This window comes from Puma concolor, chromosome F2 (genome assembly GCF_028749965.1).
Source record: "Puma concolor isolate L17-30 chromosome F2, mPumCon1.1.hap2, whole genome shotgun sequence".
Lineage (NCBI taxonomy): Eukaryota > Metazoa > Chordata > Mammalia > Carnivora > Felidae > Puma > Puma concolor.
In genome coordinates, this window is record NC_141684.1 from 80215682 (window position 1) to 80238650 (window position 22969).

The 22969-nt window shown below is 38.9% G+C and overlaps 1 non-coding gene across 1 annotated transcript; it reads right to left on the reverse strand.

The window, feature by feature from the left end:
* Positions 1-21258: 21258 nt before the first annotated feature.
* Positions 21259-21366, reverse strand: LOC112859830 (U6 spliceosomal RNA). The gene has a single exon (XR_003223562.1). It is a non-coding gene; the product is annotated as a U6 spliceosomal RNA (small nuclear RNA).
* Between the last annotated feature and the right edge of the window lie 1603 nt (positions 21367-22969).

The following is a 22969-nucleotide window of genomic DNA, read 5'->3' on the forward strand; positions in this document are numbered from 1 at the left end:
TTTAAAGGGATACTAACGGGGTGCCTGGGTGGCGCAGTCGGTTAAGCGTCCGACTTCAGCCAGGTCACGATCTCGCGGTCCGGGAGTTCGAGCCCCGCGTCGGGCTCTGGGCTGATGGCTCAGAGCCTGGAGCCTGTTTCCGATTCTGTGTCTCCCTCTCTCTCTCTGCCCCTCCCCCGTTCATGCTCTGTCTCTCTCTGTCCCAAAAATAAATAAACGTTGAAAAAAAAAATTAAAAAAAAATAAAAAAAATAAAGGGATACTAAGAAAAAAAAGTAGGATAAATTATGTTATATTATCTTGCCGTTTGTACTTTTTATCCTTTACTTAAGAATTTTCAGAAGTTCTGCACCGATTTAAACATAGATCTTTTTCATGTCACGGATGTGTATAACTTAAAAAATATGTATAAATATATTGATGGTGTTTCTTCAAAAAACTTCATTTTTAGAGTCCCACTCATTTCCCTAGCTTTTTAATTCACTTTTGATTTGACGTCCATGTTTTCCTGCAAATTAGTTTCTCCTGTGCTATAAAGAGCTGAGGTGATGGAGCTTTTCTGAAAAGAAAGTTCCTCTCTGGCACTTTCCTCCACATCACTGACCTCTGTCACGCATGTTTTGATGCAGGTGCTTTCTTGATGATACCAAAACATGTTATTGGAATGTTTTCGATAACAGTGCAATTATATTCTTTCCTCCAGGGATTTTTAAGAGCTTATTTACAGACATAAGGGGCTGTAGCTGACCACACAAGTCGCCAGGATAGAACCAACTCACCACATTTTTCATATCACTCATTTGTCATATTTTCAAATACCCACCCAGGACCTTCATTAAGAACCAAGATTCTTGGTAGCTTAGCGTCAGGCTCTAGGATTTCCGCAGAGCAGAATTTACAGCTAACTCCCCATCAGCTCTCCTCCATTCAAGTCTCTGTGCAGGCACAACAAAATCACTGGGGAAGATTTCATTCTTAAGAATTATTACATGGGTTAAAATTAAATATGGAAGCAATTTTTAGTATACCAGCAGTAAGCCATAGCTTCCTAGTGACATCAAATGGTGCTTTTCATAATCAGCATTCATGATCTTGACCTACAAAGATCGAGCTACAAAGCACTGACATCATACTCTTAAGGCATGTCAAAAACTGTGGATAAACCACTATTTTCTATATAGTTTTTTTTTTTTTTTCTGATTTAGATCACCTTAGGAATTAATGCTGGTCTACTGAAGTAGACAGGAAATTTCTAACACATTAACGTTCAATGCCTTTAAAATAGTACCAGCTTACGCATGAGCCAGACGTGCCAGAGTTTTCTTGCTGTGGATTTCTTATGTCTATTATAAAGAATTTGACAATTCTTTTTGCCTTAATTCACATTGCATGCCATATGATAAGCAATTTTGGCAATATATTCCTAACAACATAACACAGTCACCTGAAAGTGTCTTACATTAAGCTGGGTTTTTAATTCACAGGCCAACAAACAGTTGTGTTCGTTCCTCCAAGCAATGAATATTTATCAAATTTATTGCTTGGAAACCTTAATATTCTGCTTTGTTTCCATATTTTCTTTAGTGCAGTGTTGAAATTTAGTATAATTTTCAAGACATATTAAACACCAGTTAAGCTGAACACATGTACAACTAGTGACACACATTTCTCAAACTGAATGACAATGTGGATTTCTATGCCTAAATTTGCACACGGACAATGCATTGAGAAATATTTTGTTACAGTTGCCTCACAGACCGTGATTTGCAAACACATTTATTGAAAGGTACACTCAATTACAAAGATGTTAAAATGTGGAAATTTGCATCTTATAATAGATAAATGTGACCTTTTGTAAGAGCATATGTTTTAAGATTAAAGTGCTGTACTATCTATTTTTATTTGATGGGAGACCCCAGCGGTGATTCACTCTTGGCTCAGAAACAGATTGTAAATTTATTATGACTACATGTGAGAAAATTGTAGTGGATTTTATAACAGTACAGACTAAGTCTTTACAGTTATGGCCTTTCAGTATAATATTGGAACTGTAGACATAGCTTTGTTGACTCAAAAATTCCCTACGAACACCAAAATATTGATTAGAAAGTTCATAGTGGTGAGATATTATCACTGAAAAATACCCACTAAAATACTATGGAATCCCTTTTGTATAAAATGAGTATATACCCTAAACAAAAACCTGTGTTGTAGTTTTTGTTTTCATTGAGACATGATGAAATTGAACCCTCAGCAAGGTTTTTCTTTTTAAATTTATATTTTCATGTTTATTTATTTTTGAGACAGAGAGACAGAGACTGTGAGCAGGGCAGGGGCAGAGAGGGAAGGAGAGAGAGAGAGAATCCCAAGCAGGCTCCAGGCTAACAGCAGAGAGCCCGATGCAGGCTTTGATCCCACCAATCGTGAGACGATGAACTGAACTGAAATCAAACGTCAGATGCTTGACCAACTGAGTCACCCAGGTGCCCTGGAAGGTGTGTGTGTGTGTGTGTGTGTGTGTGTGTGTGTGCGTGCGCGCGCGTGTGTGCTTAAAGCTTTTATTTTATTTTACTTCTTTAACTAGACTCCATGCCCAACGTGGGGCTCAAACTCACGACCCCAAGATCAAGAGTTGCATGCTCTACCGACTGAGCCATCCAGGAGCGCCCCCAATAGAAAAATTTTAAAGAAAGTTGACCGAAAGTTCATGAAGAATAATAGATCACTTTCTGAAGTAGCTAAAAAAACCTGAGGACAGCTGTCAATAAGAATGGTCATAACTACACCATCATTTCATTCTTTAAGGTAAGTAATTCTTGAAAGAGTACATTTCAATGCCAAGATTGGCTCCCCAGCTAAAGTAATGCTATAGGATATGTACTGTTCTGTATCTGTGACAAATACCTGCAAACATTTTCTGAGAGTGTAAACTTGATGGTTAAGTCCTCTTATGACTGTAATATGGCAGCTACAAGAAAACTAAGCTATTAATGAGAGTGGTTATGGTTTACTTTTTAAAGAGTAGGTGAAGGTGATTCAGAGCACACTTATCATGACGGGCAGTAAGTAATGATGTATAGAATTGTTGTTGGGCGCCTGGGTGGCTCAGTCAGTGAAGCGTCCGACTTCGGCTCAGGTCATGATCTCGCAGTCTGTGAGTTCGAGCCCCGTGTCCGGCTCTGTGCTGACAGCTCAGAGCCTGGAGCCTCTTCAGATTCTGTGTCTTTCTCTCTCTCTGACCCTCCCCCATTCATACTCTGTCTCTCTCTGTCTCAAAAATAAATAAATGTTTAAAAAAAAAAAAGAATTGTTGAATTACTATATTATACACTTGAAATTAATATAACACTGTTGTTAACTCTACTGGAATTAAAATAAAAATAACAAAAAAGAAAATAAATAAGAAAACAACAAGTAAAGATTAAGTATTTGTGTAAAAAAATAAGTGGAGTTCAGTTTAACATATTACAGTATAATTTTATAGCTACTCGATTAGGGCATTGAGTTGGACATATATGACAATATTAATTAATCAGAAACTAGGTTACCTAAGTGTTTTAGTGTTTTGTTCCATATAAATGTGAGTGAGTATGTTTTCCTTTTTCAGGGAGCATTTGAAACATTTTTTTTTCTTGAGGAATCTGAAAAATTCATTTCGATATGAATAGACTAGAAATAATTTTTCCAAGGTGCCTGGGTGGCTCAGTTGGTTGAGCATCCCACTTGGGCTCAGGTCAAGATCTCACAGTTGATGAGTTAGAGCCCAGAGTCAGCTGGAGTTGGGCTCTGTGCTGACAGCTCAGAGCCTGGAGCCTGCTTCAGAGTCTGTGTCTCCCTCTCTCTCTGCCCCTTCCCCACTTGTGCTCTGTCTCTCAAAAATAAATAAATGTCAAAAAAAAAAAAAAAAAGAAAGAATTTTTCCTATTAAACTGATTCTAACTGAATTTACTGGTACTCCAGTAGAAATAGAGATGTATTGAAAATAAAGCCAGGTCAAGGTAGGACAAGCTTTTTTACCACTATTTTATCACTTATCTTACTAAAAAAGTGATTCACTTGATTATTTTTCAAACTGGAATGAACGCTGTTGGATCATTTGATATGACTCATGATACCCAACAAATTGTTTAGTGCTTTTAATTTAACTTCTAAGGTGTATTATTAACAATTACAAAGGTAGAGCAATCCTGAAACTGTTTTTTGTGTATTGCAAGTTTGGGAAAACTAGCAAATGTATCAGCGTTGTTGGTGGTAAGGCCGTGAGGAAAGCAGTTACGCACCCTGCCCCCCAAAACTGTGCTTCTGTGGCATATTGATTAAAATAAAGTTACTTAAGAAACAGCTGGTGAAAGGACACTCTCCTAAGCAGAAAGAGTTAGCTGTCCCAGAAAAAGAAAGATAAGACAGAGCTTTCATGACATAAGAGAAGTCATTTTAGGTCTCGAGCTTTGAGTTTTGTGACTTATGCTTGACCCACACTACTTGCCCAAGCACATTTCTTGCAGAACTTCCTAGCAGGTGTTGGAATTACAGAGGAATGCAAAAACCTCCGTAGTTAAAGATTTTTAAGGAAACAAAGAGACTGCAAAATCTAATAGTCTCTACCTGGCAGGAGATAGTCTGACTCTATCAGAGCCAGTAAATCAATGATACAACTCCTAGGGCTGTTTCAAAAGTAGATGACCTACTGTACAGTTTTGAGTCGTTTTTCCAGGATTTGAACCCTTCTGACAACTCAAACCCCAGACTATCTAGATTCAAAGAGCTGTTGGTGTGGACCCTTGCAGGCCCTGTGACATCAATCAGCCAGGACCTGGATTTTGTCCACCTAAGTGACTTAGGCCCCAATTCTACAATGCACTCTCCCCTGCCAAGCCCCTCCATGGATTTGCATGAACCCTTAGCTTGAAACTGCCCCGGTTTTGTTGTTTGGAGGGAGACAGTGCTTTGGGAAATATCCCTGGTGTTTCCTCTCCTAGTTGCAGGTAAAATCCTTCCTTTTCCTACTCTTTGGCTTGGTTGTACCTTCTGGCTTGACATCTACTAAGAGGTGAACCCAGTTTCAAGTAACACTCTGACCTTCCTTTGTGCCCTTGAAAGCAGGAAATACATCTTCCATGTGAAAGGTACCCTCCTGTACAGCAGAATATAAGGCATCCTTATCACCAAAGAGGGAATTTAGGGCCAAGAAGGCTGTATTAATAAAACCTTGTTACTTCTTCACCAATTTACTGCCTCGAGCTCCAACCCCTTTGTCTTGTCAATTCTTCACAAATTTATTTTTTTCTTTGTCGAAAAGGAATAAAAGCTGTCTGTTTTGGTTACTTCTTTGAGAATCATATTTTTTATGGGGCTCCCATATGTATGAAGTTAAATTTGTTTTTCTCCTGTTAATCTGTTCTATGTCAATTTAACTATTAAAGCAGTCAAAGAACCGAGAAGGGAAGAAGGGAAAAGTTTTATGCCCCTAGAGCTGTTACAGTGGGAAAAATGAGATAGAAAAACAAAATGGGAAGGCAGAAACTCTGTCATGATACAAAATACTCAAGTAGAGTGTTAGATAAAATCTAACAATGATCAAATCATAATGATATATCATGACCAAGTGGATTCTATCCCAAGAATAGAAGATTGATAGAACATCTGAAAAGAAATGAATGAAAGTCACCTATTAATATAACAGGCTCAAAGGGAAAAAATAAAAACATAATGATATTTTAGTTGGGCTGGCCAGCTAAAGTGTGGGCTAAATTCAGCTCACTAGTTTCTTTTGCAAATGAACTTATCCCAGGCTGGGTGGCTCAGTGGGTTGAGTGCCCAACTCTTGATTTTAGCTCAGGTCATGATCCCAGGGTCATGGGATGGAGCCCGGTGTCAGGCTCTGTGCTGAGCTTGAAATTCTCTCTCTCTCTCTCTCTCTCTGTCTCTCTCTCTCTTTCTCTTTCTTTCTCTTTCTGTCTCTGTCTCCTCTATTCCCTCTTCCCTACTCTCTCAATACATACATACATACATAAGTCTTACCCACGGCACATTCATTTATTTATCATTTTCTTTGCTGCTTTTGTGCTGTAATAGCAGTGTTGAGCTGTCACAAAGAGACTGTACAGCCTAGAAATACTAAAATATTTTCTCTCTGATCTCTTACACACAAATTTTGCTGACCCCTGACCTGATACATATGGGACACATTTTTTGGCAAAATTTAATGGCCATCAGTAATAAAAATGAAACTAAGCAAACCAGGTATAATAAGAACGGTTGAAAGATAAACTGAGGCACATTAAAACTTTTAGGTTTATCTAAGCCGAAAGTGATTCCATCTGGGCAGCACCAAATTGGAAGTGACCAGGAACCCGCTACCCACAGGAGCAAGTGAATGACTTTTACAGAGAGGATGTGGAAGCAAAGCAAAGAAATTATTTGATTGGCTTTGTAAACAGTTGTCTTATTTCTGAAAGCCTAGTGGGCTGTTTGTGATTGATTGTCCTTCAGGTTTGAAATCTTAACCTTGAGGCATTTCAGGTTTTCTTAAGCCGACTACTAAGGCCCTAGAGTCATCTCAGTCTAATTGCCTCCTTGTTTAATTAATTTAACAAGAGGATATTTATTAACTTGATAAACAGCAATTATGAAAAACTATAGTTAGGAACATACTTAATGGTGGATGACTTAATGCTTTCTTCCTAAAACTGGGAAAAATCAAGATGTTGTCTCTTATCACCTCCATTCAACAGTATACTGGAGGTCCTAATCAGTGTAATAGTACAAAAAAGAGACATCAAGGATGACAGGTTAGATAGAAAGAAGTGTAAGTGTCATTAGTTGAAGATAGAATGATCATCAATATAGAGAATGCTAAGAAAACTACAAAATAGCTATTAAAAATAACAATGAATTTAGCGAGAGCACAGAATACAAAATCAATATAAAAATCAATTTGTTCTCAGATGTCAGTGAAAATGGCATGGTAATAACTTTGAAAATCCTCTCCTCCATAAAAGCCACAGCAAGAACAAAAAAAAAAAAAAAAAAGGCAAAAATTGTCAGAATCAACATTTTCAGAATCTGAAAATTAATCCCAAATTTTTGAGCATTTTTTTCAAGAAAAACAGCTGAATCTTGGTGAGAACAGTAAGTTTTGTGGCTTTTTAACATCATGGATTGTGGGGAATAAGTTTAGGAATTCTGCCAGCTTGCACCAATGGGTTAATAAGGCTTTGGATGGAAGTTTCCAGAATAGGTAAACAGGGTGAAAGTGCCCCCAGCATAGAACAAAGGTGCAGAGCTGCTTCCAAAGGACAAAAGCTTCCAGAATAGGTAAACAGGTAAACAGAGGGATAGATAGATAGATAGAAGGCAGCAGCAGGGTGAAATTGCCTGGAGCTAATTAGCAAAAGAAAGGTGACCTGTTGACCCTGAGGTAGCATGCTCTATCTGTCTTATACCCTAGGCAAGTAAAGATAAACAGACATGGTGCCTGGTACCTGGGTGCCTGCCATAAACAGCCATCTGCTCAGAACCAAGATTTTTTTTTTTTTTTTGTATTGATCCCTAACACTGCTTACCTTCGAAACTGCCTTTCTCCCACACATTTGAGTTAATGATCATTGTTTCGTTGTCTCTTTCTGCTTGTCCACCACGTTCGTAAGCCTCCTGATCCTAATAAAAATGGAGCGACGACCCTTACTCAAGGCTCTTGTCTCCTCCCAGACATTAGCCTCTCTCGTATTTCATTCTGTGTTCGCTCTCTTGCTGGACAAGAGAGACCTCCAGACCCAAAGTCTGCGACAGTTAATCCCTGTCCCCACCTCCAGATTTGAAAACGAAGAGCCCAGGGAAGGGTGATCAAACATGCCACCCCACAAATGCCTCTTTGGCATAAGGAATACTTTGAGTCAATTACTTTGAGAAACGGCAGACAGGAGACACACTCGGAAAACAGAGTAGACTTTGCCCTATTTGTAAGTGAAACTTCCATTTGTGAATTCCCATTAGAAAGAGGGCTTATAGGAGGAGAGCTACTGTCAGAGATCACTGTTTTGCCTGAGAGACTTATCTGCATGACAGCAACCTACATTTCCTCCTCTTATTTTCCTAGGAATTGCCTTCCCTCCACCCCAAAGTCCCAGAGCACTATCCCATTCCTTAGCTCAGGATGGCATATGAACTTCAATCTTCTGGCCATGTTTTGAGCTTCATATTTTTGTGAGACTCCCATGCGTATCTAAGTAATTAAAATAATTTTTCTTCTCCTGTTAATCTGTGTTAAGTCAATTTAATTCTTAGACCAGCCACCGAATCTAGAAGAGTAGAAGAGAAAATTTTTCTTCCCCTACAGTTCCATGTTAACACCAGCATCCTGGAAGCGAAAGCTAGCCACTGGCAGCCATCCCAGGAGACAGGATGTGGTTGGAGCTCCTTCAAAGCCTCATTTGCAAATGACTCTAATCATTTGACCTGGCGGCGGATGGTTCCTCGGAAGACCTCATGTGCAACGCTATCTTTACTTCACCTGACTAGACGTAAGGCTCAGTAGAAAAAAAGCCTTTTCTTTATAAAAAAAACAATTATAAGCACTGCATTTAAATATATTTAATTCCAAGAATATGTCTCAAAGTATCATTTGGAATAGAACACTGAAATCAATATAAGTGTTATCAAGAGAATACTAGTTATATAATATGTGATATAGCTACCAATGAGGACTTAAAAAAATGGGGTAAAATGTCACAAGTTTTAAAATATGCTTAAGTTAAAAAAGGTAGATTGGGTGACCTTCTTAGAGATAATTGTTATTGGAAAATGTATTTAACATTCTAATATCTTATATTTTGAAAACCAAACAAAAACTTATTTTCGTAATGTAAACCAGGAACTAGAGCCTGATAAAAATAAGAACAATCTTATAGAATGGCTGGATATTGTATTTTCTAAAGATTAAAATGAAATCTCTATTTAATAAGATTTCTGGGCCCTGACATTTATTCAGGCCATTTAGTTGTATTCAACGCAGTATGATTTTAATTGAATGAAGAAAAAAATTGAGCGTCTATTAAAGTTTACTGTAACTGGATTTAAATAAACATCTTAAAAGGAGAGCTTATTTAAGAATCTACATTACACAGGATAAAGCATGATATTGCATAGGGATTTAGGGATTATAAAGATAAGATGCAAAACTCAGTGTTAAACTGTTATTATGCAAAAGAAAAAAAAGAAGAGGGAAAAATGCAAACATGGAAAAATAAAGCCTTGACCTCTCACACAGCCATGTTTGTATATTGGAAAATTCGACACATTTTTTTGTTAATTGGCAAATTAAATTGACCCCTGGGTCCCAGGCCTAGCCAACCAGAATCTACCTTGTACCACCTCTAAAGATTTGGTTTCTCTGGACATTTTATGTGAATGAAATCATATGCTATGTGTTCTTTTGTAACCAGCTTCTTTCACTTTGGATGGTTTCAGAGTTCACCCATGTTGCAGCATCTATCAGCACATCACTTACTTTTCTTGCCAAATAATATTCTATTGTGTGGATATGCCATATTTTGCTTATCCATTCATCACCTGATAGACATTTTGGTCGTTTCCATTTTTTTAACTATTAGGAATAATGCTGCTATGAATAATTTATACAAGTTTTTGCAAAGATTTATGTTTTCATTTCTTTTTAGCCTAGAAGTTAAGTTGCAGAGTCTAGATAGCTTATTGCTGAGGCAGTGTTTGGTCAGAGGTTGCGAACAGGTCCCCTTTCTAGCCATAGTTCAAATGGCTAGAAGGAAGATTGAGGACCTTGACCTAGAACTTACCGCAAGCTGGGCACACCTGGGGTAGAGCGTGCATCTGACAAGCAGGGCCTAGATGGGCAATGGTGCCTCACTCTCTTTGGCTGCACCCAACCAGAGGACAGCTTCTGCAACACAGGGTCAAGAAGAATGAGAAATGCCAGTGACCCAACCCTCCTAGGGGTGAGGGTCATTGAGTTTCTGTAACACAGAACTTGGAGTTAAGAGAGGTGTGCATGGCTCAAATGCAGACGCAGTCTTGGTTCTTTATAGATACTTACTAGTTTTAATGGAATGAATATCTATCCATTAGCTGTATGCTCTTAGGATAATTTCCAAAGACTGCAATTATTTTTCATAGTTTTCACCAATTTAATGGTTGTTTGCCAAGAAGAGGGTCCATTAGGCTCTTCCCTGAATTATTCAGGAAGCCCCAACTCTCTAGGGCATGTTATTATATTAAAATGCATCTTACAATTCACATTCTTTCTACTTCTCTATCATCTTACGTTCTTTAAAACAAGTTAAGTGTTAAGAGGGGAGTCATTATTTTGAACATAGTCCATTTTTCTCTGCCCAGGGGCACCTCATTTAAAAAAAATTTTTTTAACGTTTATTTATCTTTGAGAGAGAGAGAGAGCAGGGGAGGGGCAGAGAGAGAGGGAGACACAGAATCCGAAGCAGGCTCCAGGCTCTGAGCTGTCAGCACGGAGCCCCATGTTGAGATCACGACCTGAGCTGAAGTCGGGCCCTGAAACCCCGGTGCCCCTCGTTTCTATTTCTGAGGCTGTGTTCTGTACATCTCCAGTGGGCACCATTCACATAGTGATCATGTCGCCCTGCTGTGAGTAACCTGTGGCATCTGCAGAAGCTGGAGACTCCCAGCTTTCTGTGTTGGGCCTGGGGATGGGCCTGTGACTCACATTCACTTTGCTGCCTTCGTGCTGCCTGGTGCTGATTTATACACACAGCTTATAGCACTTCACCACCCAGGGGCACATGATGTGTCAGGGTGCCCCGACCACGCGCGCCTCGCACTCAGGGCGGATGCCTACGCAGGTGATCTCCAGCTGGTTCTGTGCTGTCACCAGGTGGAGCTTCAGGTGCCGGTACAGCTGTCGGAGCGCCAAGACCAAATGGAATACCTGGGCCTTCAAGTCCCCTAAAGCTCAATATCTACCCTTAGACAATTGGCACGTGGCCCTTCAGTGGCCACTGAAGGCCACATTCAGTCTGGCAATCGTGTTGGGCAAGACGGGTACCCACGACGAGGCGAGTTTCAATCTGATCTGGAAGTGTGGCTCCACACGCCCCCCTTCCCCGCCTCCGGGACAGAATTCTCCCTGCCCTTCCAGGGTCCCGCCCCCAGCTCACCCCAGCTTTCCTCCCAATAAAGCTGCCTCTTGCCTCTTGTTTTAAAAAACCCAAAACAAAAATCTAACAACCTTGGTCAGTGAGCCTGAAAATACTACTTTTGTGTGAAAAATAAACAATTTTTTAAATGTATGGTGGATTTTTAGAGTTATACATTGTCTTGAGGCAAGTGTAGACTGATTTGGATTCAAACTCCTCAAAATTAGCATATTTCAAACTCTGGATGACCGTGATAGCATGGGTCTCCTTTTAGTATATGTATGAAATTCATCGCTCAAAAAATGTGTATCTATATTTTTGTTTATTTTGTACATTTTATATGTAATATTTATAATATATTGATACAGTATGTCCTTTAGTGAAGATCTGTCCAATTTTTTTTCAGGATTATATATACTGGAGTTATATGTTTTGGGAAGAAAAACTACAGAATTAAGTACTGCTATCATTGCATTATGTGAAGGGAACGTCCTATTATCATGAGTTATCCCTGCTAAAGTTAACCGTGATCACCTGGCTGAAGAAGTATTTGTCAAATTTCTCCATTACAAAATGACTATTTTTTTTTATCATTCTTCCTACTGGACTTTTTGGAAGGAAGTCACTAGGTGCAGCCTCCACTTAAGGAATGGGAAGGATTGAGGAGCTACTCCATGGTCTTGAAGTATCTACAATAATTCCAGTTATTATATTCTAATATTCTAATAATTTCAATCATTTGGAATTCTTCTCTAGAAATTTGTCTCCTTTTCCCGTTTACTTAATTTATCATTTGCTTGAATCAATATGGATAATTGGAAGACTCAAAATTATTTTTTAGGGGATTTTTAGGATAGTGAAAATAGTCTGTATCATATTATAATGATAGATACATGTTATTATAGTTTTTTCCAAATCCAGAGAATGTACATACAACACTAAGAGTGAACCCAAAGGTAAACCAAGGACTTTTGGTGATGATGGTGTGTCAGGGTAGAGTTATCAATTGTAACAAACATACGACCCTGGCGGGGGTGTTGATTATGAGGGAGTCTATACATGTGAGGGGACAGTGGGTATATGAGAAATCTCTGGATCTTCTGCTCCGTTCTGGTGTAGACTGAAACTGTTCTACAAAAAATTAAGTCATATATGTGTCTCTCTAGATAAATTTTCCTTTGTATCTGTCATGGAAATTGTAATTAGTGTTGTATCTAAGAACTCATTACAAACCCCCCAAACCTCGTAGATTTTCTCTTCTGGTGTCTTCCGGAAGTTTTGTGTTTTGCACTTTGCATTCAGGTCTATGCTCCATTTTGAATTAATTTTTCTGAAGGAGCTAAGCTCTGTGTCTCAGTTCACTTTGGAGTGGGGATTATATAGTGATCCATTGAATAGCCTTTGTTTCTTCTTTTGAAATCAATTGAATACATTTGTGTGAGTTTAATTCTGGTTGTCTCTTTTCTTTGATCTGTGTCTCTTCTTTCCCAAACACTACATTGTCTTGATAAGTATATCTTTATGGTAAATATGAAATTCAGGTTGTATCAGTCCTTGAACTGTTTTTTTTTTTTAATTTTTTTTCAACGTTTATTTATTTTTGAGACAGAGAGAGACAGAGCATGAACAGGGGAGGGGCAGAGACAGAGGGAGACACAGAATCTGAAACAGGCTGCAGGCTCTGAGCGGTCAGCACAGAGCCCGACGCGGGGCTCGAACTCACAGGCCATGAGATCATGATCTGAGCCGAAGTCCCGAAGTCGGACGCTTAACTGACCAAGCCACCCAGGCGCCCCAGTCCTTGAACTGTTTTTCTTTAGTTTTGTGTTGGCTATTCTAAGCCTTTGCCTTTCCGTACATTTGGAATCAGTTTATTAATATTTATTAATTTTTTTAAATGTTTATTTACCTTTGAGAGAGAGAGAGACAGAGTGCAAGTAGGGGAGGGGAAGAGAGAGAGGGAGACACAGAATCCAAAGCAGGATCCAGGCTCTGCGCTGTCAGCACAGAGGCCAACGCGGGGCTTGAACTCATGAACCATGAAATCATGACCTGAGCCCAAGTCGGAGGCTTAACTGACTAAGCCACCCAGGTGCCCCGTGTTTATTCATATTTAAAAATGTTTTGTGAGGGCTTTGTATCACATCGAATCTATAGATCGAGTTCTCAAGAAAATGTGACATTTAACAATTTTGAATCTTCCCACCCATGAACGTGGAATCATTCTAGTTATTTAGATCATTTTAAATTTATTGCCTCAGAGTTTTGTGCTTTTCTACATGCATAACATATACATTTTTTATTAGATTCAAACATAAGTTTTATTGGTGTCCTATTGTAACTGGTATGTTTTTAAACTTCAGAATCCAACTGTTCATCACCAGGAAATCAATTAAGTTTTGTAAAGAAACCTTATATTCCGCTATCTTGCTATACTTTCCTATTAGCGCCAACAGTTTTGTGTTAATTTTATCAGCCTACAAGGACTGATGTATATGTTCCCTTTGTATCCGAAGGCTTTTCATTTACTTTTCTTGTGTTTCGCACCAGGGAAGGCTTTTGGCATAATGTTGAATAATTGCTCCCAATCTTGCTCTCTGTTTCAAACCATTGAGCAAGATGTTAGTTGTAGGATTTTTCCAAGTTGGGAAAAATCCCACCTATATTCACCCATTTGAAGCGTGCCATTCAACAACTTTTAGTATACGCGCAGAATTTGTAGCCATCATCGTGTCAACTTTAAGATCTTTCCGTCATCTCTTAAAGAAAACCTATACCCTTCAGTTGTTACCTCACGTGCTTCTTTTGCCCCAGCCCTAAGAAACCAGTAATCGATTTTTTTTTGCATATATTTGCCACATTTCACACAGAGAATCAAAAAATATGTGGAATTTTGTGACTTGCTTGTTTGCTTACCATTATGTTTTGAAGTTCATACATGTAGTATCATATATTCATCATTTATTCATTTTGGGGGCCAAATAGTGTTCCATTGCATGGATATACCATATTTTGTTTATTGATTCATCAGTTGATGGACATTTAGAGTTATTTTCCACATATTAGCGAGTGTAGTGCTGTGATGAACATCTGTGTGCAAGTTTTTGTTGGACACATATTTTTATTGAATATATTGCTATTTTTTAATTTTCTGGGAAACCTGTAGAGTTTTATTAAGTGACTGCATTATTTTATATTACCATCAGCAATTTATGAGGGTTCCAATTTCCCTACATTCTCATCAATAGTTATCTGATTTTTATGATGACATCCATCCTACTCTGGGTGTAAATTATCTCATTGTGATAGTGATTTGCATTTCCCTAACCAATGATATTGCACATCTCATGTGCTTATTGGCTATACTCGTATCTTCTTTAGAGACATGTCTATTGAAATCATTTGTCCATTTTAATCATTTTCTTGTCATTGTTGTTTTGTTGTTGTTTTTTTTTTATTATTGGGTCGTAACAATTCTTTGTATATTCCGGACACATATTATTTATCAAGTATATGATTTGCAAATACTTTCTCCCATTCTACGTGGTGTCTTTGCACTTTCTTGATACTATCTTTTTAAGCACGATAATTTTCAATCACTTGTGTTGGTTGTGCTTCTGATGCCACAGCCAAAACTGTTGACAAATACAAGGTCATAAAGTTTTACCCCTAAGATTTTTAGAGTTTTGGCTCTTATATTTCCGCCTCTATATCTAGAGTTTTTGTTTGAAAGTCTATTTGTCTAATATTGGTGCAGTCACTCCAGCTTTCTTATATGCATAAAATGTATTTTTCTCCATCCTTTTAATTTGATCTTATTTCTTTTCAGTCTGACAATCTCTGGTTTTACTGGATTGTTTATCCCATTCATATTTAATATTACTAATATAGATAAATATACCTGCCATTTATCCTTTTGTTTTCTATATGCACCATATCGTATTTTTTCTCTACATCTTGTTTACTGCTTTCTTTTGCATTAAGTTGAAAATTATGCAACATTTTTAATTTCTTAAATTTTTTTCACTATATTGTATTGAGTTAGTCTTTTCTTTAGGGGGTGTTCTTGGGCTTATCATGTACACTTTAACTTAGCAAAATTTACTTTATTCTTTTTACTATATATGAAGCTAATTACAATGAGATACAGAAAAGTTATTCCTATATGGCCCAACTCCTCTTTCCTTACTTTGGGAAGAGATAATATGTATAATATGTATAGTTACATTGCACCCTACACATGTCACAAACTCAACAGTACAGTGTTATAATTATTACTTCTGCAATTTTATGTCTTTTAGAAAGGTGAGAGAAGAAAGGTGAACGAGTATATATGTACAGCCTTTCTCATATCAGTCTTCATAGTTCTATTCCTATTTGTATCCATTCTTCCTTTGGCTTCAAGTTACCATTGGAGCCATTTCCTTAGTCCTGTAGATCTTTGCTCCTACCCCAGTCCCTGGTGCCATTATTGGCGAATACATTACGGTTTTGTGTGCTATATAGGCTGAACAGTATAATTATACACATATATTGTTTTATACAATTGCCTTTCAAATCACTTAAGAGAACAAAAGCAAAGAAATATGCATTCATACTGTCTTTTACATTTACAAAATTACTTTCACCAGTGCTCTTTTTCTTCATGTAGTTTCCAGTTACTGTCTGGGTTACTTGCTTTCAGCCTGAAGAACTCTCTTTAGTAGTTCTTGGAAGCGGCTGCTTCTTGCAACATTATTATTAATTATTATATGGGAATGTCTTTATTTTACTTTTATTATTAACATACAGCTTGCTGAAGATAGGATTTGCTATGGGCTTCATCGTATCCCCCCAAATTTATATGTTAAAGCCTTAACTTCTGATGGGACTGTTTCTGGAGACTAAGCCTTTAGGAGGTGTTAAGGTTGAATGAGGTCATAAAGCGGGGCCCTAATTCCACAGGACTTCTGACCTTATGTTGCCAGAAAAGGAAGAATTCTCTCTTGCTTTTTTTTCTTTTCATACATGCAATAAGGAACATTTATGCGAAAACCTATTGAGAAGAGGACCATCTATAAGCAAAAATGTGAACCTTCCCCAGAAACTGAATCAGCCAGAGCCTTGATCTTGGACTCCTGGCCTCTAGAACTGTGAGAAAAGAAATCTCCATTGTGTAAGCCGCTCAGTCGTCCGTCCATTGTTAGGGCTTCCCTAGATAACTAATATAGACTTCTCACCTCCAGGTTTGTGTTTCTTTTTCTTTTTTTTCCTTTGAGCCCTTTGAATATGTTATCTCACTGATTTCTGCATCCATTATTTATGATAAGCCATAAACTATTAGTGTTTTTGAAGCTTCCGTCTAAGTGATGATGGGATGATTTATTCTTCTTTTTGCTGCTTTCAAGATACCCACTTTGTCACCGGCTTTCATTATTTTTATTATGATACGAGTTTTGGAACGTTTTGTGTTTCTTCTACTTGGAGTCTTTCAAACTTCTTCAATGTGTACAGTTTTTCCTCGAAGCTGGGAAGATTTTAGCCAATTATTTCCTTGAGTGTTTTGCCAGCTTCTTTCTGTCTCCTCTTTATCGGCACTCATGTTCATTGTTGCTGTGTTGGTTGGTGGCATTCACGGGGCCCCACTTTTTGCCGAGATTGTTTATTTTTATTCCTTCTTTTTAATCTCTGTTCAGATTCCCTCATCTCTGTCAGTCCGTCTTCAAGTTTGCTAATGTTTACTTCTACCAGTGTAAATGTGTTGGTTCCCTCAGTGAATTTTAGTTTCAGATATTGTAGATTTTCCATTTGGAGATGCGTATGGAAATCTCTTTCTCTTTATTGATGCTCTCTATTTTTTTTAATGTTTGTTTATTTTTGAGAGAGAGAGAGTGGGCAAGCTGGAGAGAGGCAGACAGAGAGGGGAACAGAGGATGTGAGGCACAGTCTGCACTCACAGCAGAGAGCCTGATGCGGGGCTCGAACCCGCAAACCGCGAGATCATGAGCTGAGCCAAAGTCGGACGTTCCACTGACTGAGCCATCCAGGCGCCTCTGAGGTTCTCTATTTGATGAGCCACTGTCATCACACTTCCCTTTCCTTTTTAAAGCATGGTTTCTTTAATTTCTTTGAAAATATTCATAACAGCTAGTCTGAGTGTTGGTCTATTACAGCCACCATCTGTAGTTCTCGTGGGCAGTTTCTGCCGCTTTCTTTCCCGCTCAGGTATGCGTCGCACTTCCCACCTTCTCTGTGCGTCTCACAGTATTTTGTAAGGGATTTGACTTTCTAGATCATATATTGCGGCAGCTCTGGGTACTGTTCTCCCCTCCCCACCCCCACCTTCCAAGACCGGTCGTTGTTAATCGTTTGCTGGTTCAGTCACTGGATTGCATGCTTTAATAAAGTCTGGTTCCTCCCCGCCTTGTGGAGCCCCTGATGCTGCTTCTTGGAGGGTGCAGCGTTGGGACTGCACACAGTTAACCTGAGACGACAGTGGCATTTGTAGGAGTTTCTTTGCTTCTCTGTTTTCCTGAACACACACAACGATTAAGCTCCATCCGTTTCGCAGGCTTATTACTCTATTGTTTTCAGGAATGCCCTGGCGTATTCTGTTCCATGCAATGAACCAACTAAATCAGAGCTCAGTTTTTGAGGCCAGTGTTTAAGATTTGTTCTGACCTCGGGACAGTTCTTCTCCGTCAGCTTCTCTTTGATTCTCTGTGCTAAACTAGCTAGTTTTGGGTTTACCTTATATCTCTAAGATAGCTACTGATTTCTTCCTAAATTGCTTTTCACTACAACCTCTAGTGTTTTTGATGTCGTCTTAGGCTTGAGTTTGCAGTCTTGCAAATGAAATCAGTTCTTCTGGAAAAATCTTTCGCCTGCTCCCCCCCCCCCCCCCCGCCCCCCTGCTCCGGGGCCAAATCTTGGAGTCACAGCTCTAGAACCCGTGGTAGGGACAGTGGCCTGCTTGTCTCTGATCGAAACCCACGCTGCATGAGCCAGGTACTCAGCACAGTGGGTGCTCGGGATTCTGTAAGCTCCGTTCTTGCCCCTCCCAGTGCAGAGAGTGACTCTCCCAGAGCCTCTGCTTTACAAATAAACTTGTGCTGCCTTCAAAGGGGAGCCTGCATCCAATGAGTGGGAGGAGGGCAGAAAAGGGAGACCTTAGCTCTCAGCTCCGCTCTCCTGGAATTTAGGCTCTGCAAGAAATGACTGGGACAGAATGACAATTGCTGTCGTCCTGCGCCTCCTGGGAAGATATGGCAGCCTTCTGCCCTAGAGATCAGGGGAGAAGTTCTGTGTTCTAGGCTATATCCATTTGCAGTGGAGTTTCTGTCATATTGGGCTGGAAGTGGCGTCGGGGGAGGGAGTGTATCTTGATCTAGATGGCGTAAACTCTTCCCGTTCCTAGAGAGTTTTAGGAACTTTTCTTGAATAAATGTTTCTGCATTTGCTGCATGGCCTTTGGACCATTGGTAGAGATCATAAGTGGTTGTTTTCTAAAATACTTTCCAACAGTCTCACTCGGAGCATATCTGCAGAATATCTCATGTTGTCATGCAGAAAGTCTAGATCCCGAATTTTGGATTTTTTTTTTTTTCCTTTTCTTTACCAGTCAGTATGATCCAATAGTTTTCCTCTTTTAGTTTTTTGACATAGTTGATCTTACTGATTAGTTTTTGAATGTTGAATGAGCCTTGAATAAATAAATCCTCCTTATTTATTCTTTCTTGACACTCTATATATTGTATAAATCTTTTTATGGATTGTTGAATTCAATTTGCTAATATTTTGTGGAGAATTTTTTATCCATGTTCATTACAGATATTGATCTGTTATTTTCTTTATTGTAATGGCTTCATACAGTTTTGGTAATAGAGTAATGCATACCCCATAAAAGGCATTAGAAAGTGACCCTCTGCTTTTTTGTTTGTTTGTTTGTTTGTTTCTTTTCCTGGAAAGGATCACACAGAATTTGGCATTATTTCTTCTTTAAACACTCAGTAAAATTCATCCGTGACAATTAAGCCTCGTTGCTTTCTTTGGGGGAGGTCATTAATATTGATTCAATTACTAGAATTGATATTGGCCTACTCAAACTATTGATTTTGATTGTATAAATTTTCATAGTTGTGTCTTTAAAGGGATTAACAAAATTCATCTAAGTTATCAAATTTGTGGAAATAGACATTCATAATGTTATTTTTCTTTTAGTGTCTATGAGGTCATAGTGATGACTCTTCTTTCTAAGATTGGTACTAGAAGTCTTCCCCCCTCCCCCCCTTGGTCAGCCTAAGTGCTTATCAATTTTATTGATCTTTGCAAAGAAAGGTCAATAGTTTTGTGCCTTTTGTTTTCCTGTTTCCAATTTATTTGTTTTTTGGATCTATTTTTTAAATTATATTTTCCTTCTACTTGTTTCATTCTTAAATTCTTCTTTCTCTAGTTTTTTAAGGTAGAAGCTTCAGTTACTGATTTTAGATCTTTCTTTTTTTCTTATACATGCTTTTATTGCTATACATTTCCCAAGTACTGCATCCCACAAATTTCAATACGCTGTTTTCATTTTCATTTAATTTCAGTATATTTTAATTTCCCCTCAAACTTCTTTTTTGACCCACATATCATGCAGAATTGTACTTACTAGCTTTCTTTCTGTGACTGATGTCTAGTTTATCTAATTGCATTACGATCTGAAGTCATACTTTATATGATTTCCAGCTTTCGTAATTTGTTAGGGTTTTGGGGGAGCCTAGAATGTGAATGTTACATGTGAATATGGAAGGAAGTATATTCTACTGTTGGGATGTATTCTACCCATGTCAATTGGATCAGTCTGATTGATAATGTTTTTAAGCTCCAATAGACCTTAGTGATTTCTTTTGCCTTGCTTGATCTATCAGGCTTTAAGTTCTTCCCTCGGCCCCTTCTGGGCAATCTGAAGAAAGCCTGGATGCTCCCCCATGTGTCGCTTGTGGGAGATTAAACCACACAAGCTCCTGACCATGTGTAGGACCCCCCACCCTCACACATGCCCTACACACAATGAAAACTCTGAGTTGGCCTCCTTTCCTTGCTCTTTCAAGCAATTTTTGAACCTGCATGGGAGCCTATCCCCAAATAGCCCCATGTGTAAATAATAAATGTTTTCACTGACTGATCTGAAGCCACCAGGAATGGTATGTGACATGTCTCCACTTCTGGCTGACAACCTTGTGCTTGAGTTTTGCTGCACTGAACTACATTTGTTGAGTTCCATAGAAATGTTCTTACATATTTATCTGACTTCGGTTGGAATTTTCAATATTTGGTTTTGGAGGGACAGTCATACAAATTTGGGGCCTTCCTTCATGGCCTTGGGTTATGCATCTCAGCCTGGAAATATCAGCCTGTGTTTAGAATAAAACCAGTTGACGATAGGTGTGGGGGAAAAGAGTTTCCACCTGTTACCAAATTCGTTGTGTGTGTCAACCAAGTTTTGGTCTCTGTTCTGTAAAGGGCTCAAAGGCTTGTACTCTGTGTAGCATATAGAAACATCAGTTGGTCACCCATGAAACAGCAGTCACTAATGAATTTTTAAAAATAGAGAGAAAGAAGAAAAATGGAGTCATTATCTCGAATGCTGAGGTCTGCACATCTAAGAGCACAAGGCTCCCCATGACCCATAAATATACCTCTGCTGCTGCTCTCTGTGCTGCTGTTACAACAAAGATCTTGATCCTTGGGATTACAGAGAAAAGCACTCGTCACCCCTGTGGCACAGTGAAGAGGCTAATTCAAAGCCGATAAAGCCCAGCTTCAATCCTATAAGCAGCCGTTGCCTTGGGAGAGGCCACAACCCATGGAGACGCTAATTTGAGGCTCTCTGGAGGAAGAAGCTCATGTAATATGAGCAAGGTAGAGAGGAATTTGTCTGAAGTATATCCAATAACAACAATTAAAAAAGAAAAAAAAGGAAGGATACAAGAAAAATAGAAACCTGGATACAGAGAAGGAAACAACAGAAATACTTGAAACAGAGGTCCACAATTTGACCCAATCCAAAATTTACTAAAGTAATTAAATAACAAAACATAAAGGGCCACTGATTGACTTTTGTGTCTCAACAGCTTTGCTTTTATTTTTTATTTTTTTTAATATGGAAGGCTTCATGAATTTGCGTGTCATCTGTGTGCAGGGGTAATGCTAATCTCCTCTGTATCATCCCAATTTTAATGATACAGTGCTCGCTGAAGCAAGCATTCAACAACTGTGGATCTGACTTAGCTTTAATATCTGCAAAATGTATCCACTGGCAAATCTTCATGGTTTTAATCTTTATAGTCTGGGCTCAAATTACAGACATACCTGGACATTCCACATATTACGCAAGGTTTTCCCTGTACTCTTAAAAGACTTATAAAATATAAAAGTACAAATAGATGTGCCCCAGCTTTACCATCAAGACTACTGTCTTGCCTAAATTCTGCATGACCACAGAATCCATTACACTGAAATATCTCAGAAGGGGCATTACTGTTACCCAGGGAGTAGTAAGTTAAAATTAAATTGGTCTTTGGAATTTTCAAGTTGTCTGGATAAAATAGGACCCCGTAGATGTTCCCCCAGTCAACATGTTATGGCCCAATGTAAATTAAAACAGAGATTTCAAGGATTAAAACCCACCATTCAAGACCTATTTCTTTTTTTTTAAAGCTAATTATCCTGATTGCTTCTTCACTCGGTCCAGTTTAGCCTGTTCTGAAACACAGAAAGAACAACGTGGCTCCTCATATAGATTACTGCAACCTTAATGCTGTGGATCCCATTGAAACCTCCATGCAAAATATTGAAATTACCAGCTCTATCGAATCAGCAACTGGTAATCTCTCTAAAAATGTCGTATTGGATTTGGCTAATATGTTCTGTTCAGTGTTCTTTCAACAGTCTGTCAGCTGAAGTTTTCTTTCAACTCTGAAGAGATACCATACGTCTCACCTGTCTGCTCATGGGGCTTTGAACAAGCCCTTGAACACAGTCTTTGCCACACAAGTCTTTGCAACAAGGCCTTTGAACACAGTCTTTGCAAGCAAGGACTTAACTTCCCTCAACTTAGTCCAGGAGCACAAGCATGACATCGCACTCATTTTGCATCTTCTTTCAGGGACATTCATTTGACACACTCATTCAGGACATACAACCACTCGCAGAGGAACTCACAACACACAGGGATACATTGTAGGCCTTATGAATTTTGTTCAGCCTCCAAACATTACTGGTAAATAAAGGATTGCTCATACTTGCCATGACTGAGGAACAGCTGTTGATCTTTTAGCACGCACAACGTAAAAAATGTCCAACAACTTTTCAGCCATTTTGGCTTGTGAAGACAACATGTCCCTCACTTCCAAATTTTACTTAAGTCCCTGTATGCTTTGCTTGCAAATAAGCCCTTCCTTGATTGGGGACTCTACAACAAAAAACCTCTGGAATCTGTCACAATCGCATTAGAACAGTCATGCCCGCTAGTGCCTCTTCCCTAGCAAGAGGCTCCTTCAACTGAGGAGGCTTTAGCAACCTCCTCTCTGGAGCACCATGGTAGCCATAAGGTGACCATAGGTTGACCATGCTTCTGATGCAAGAAAATCCCAGTGCCAGTAGTGTGGAATCGCTGGCAACAAGCTGCTTTTCTCAAAACAGAGCCTCTCACAGGCCCAGAGGCTGTAACCTTCTGTACCCAGCTGCCTGTTATGATTTGGTCATCAAAGTGGCACCCTTATGGCTCAGAATGGCCAAGGCCTCTTATGAAGCATGGAGACAAACTTGGGTCCTCTTGGGCCCTTTGATATTAACCTGTATTCAAG